The sequence below is a fragment of the Calidris pugnax genome, unplaced genomic scaffold, assembly GCF_001431845.1.
Source record: "Calidris pugnax isolate Ruff unplaced genomic scaffold, ASM143184v1 scaffold162, whole genome shotgun sequence".
Classification (NCBI taxonomy): domain Eukaryota; kingdom Metazoa; phylum Chordata; class Aves; order Charadriiformes; family Scolopacidae; genus Calidris; species Calidris pugnax.
Window position 1 is genome coordinate 16755 of NW_015090900.1, and position 1078 is coordinate 17832.

Consider the following 1078-nt stretch of genomic DNA (forward strand, 5'->3'; position numbering starts at 1 on the left):
GAGCGGGTCTCTGGCCGCCGGTGCCAGTTCCCTGAAGTCCCCCCCCCCCCAAAAAAGGTTCGTCAGCGGGGATGGTTGTTTGTCCATTGAGTAACAGCTCCCACAACAGCAGCCCAGCACGTGTCCCAGTTCCCTGGTGTTCAAATCCCAACTATTCCGGCAACTTTTGCTCCCGCCACCCCGTACAGTAGCAAAACAAGGCCGGCGTGCAACGCTGCGAGCAAGGCCTTCACGACGGCCGTGCGGCACAAACGCACGCCAGGATGAGGAGTTTCATCACCTAAGGACGTACTGTTCAACCCTTTTTTTTAGAGAAGTTCAACACCTGAGACAGGAAATCGTATTTCATCGAAAGAGCAGAACTCGGAGGTTCAGTTCCCCACCACAGCTTCTCACAGAATCACAGAAGAGAATCCCATGGGGTTGGAAAGGACCTCTGGAGATCATCTCCTCCAACCCCCTGCCAAAGCAGGGCCACCCAGAGCAGGTCACACAGGAACGTGTCCACGCAGGGTTTTGAATGTCTCCAGAGAAGGAGACTCCACCACCTCCCTGGGCAGCCTCTGCCAGGGCTCTGCCACCCTCACAGGAAAGAAGTTCCTCCTCACGTTTAGGTGGAACTTTCTATGTTCAAGTTTGTACCCATTTCCTCTTGTCCTGTCACTGGGCACCACTGAGAAAAGACCAGCCCCGTCCTCCTGACACCCTCCCTTTAAGTATTTCTAGGCATATCTCTGTATGCATAATTCTCTGTTAAGTTCACATAAGAACAAAAACATCTACCAAGAAACCCACATAAAACATCAAAAAAGGCATCTCTCTGTTTGTATGCATAATTCTCTGTTAAGTTCACGTAAGAACAAAAACATATACCAAGAAACCCACATAAAACATCAAAAAACCTCCTCGTTGCAAGTGTAGAGAGATGTTTGGCCCGTGGGCTGTCCCACCCCAGCAGAACACTGCACAGGACCTCCCAACTTCCCACTGCTGAGCGGAGAGGTCAGTCCTTCAAGGTCCACCGATACACAGGCGAGAGGGATTAGAGAATAAATTTTCTTGAGAGAAAAAACCAATT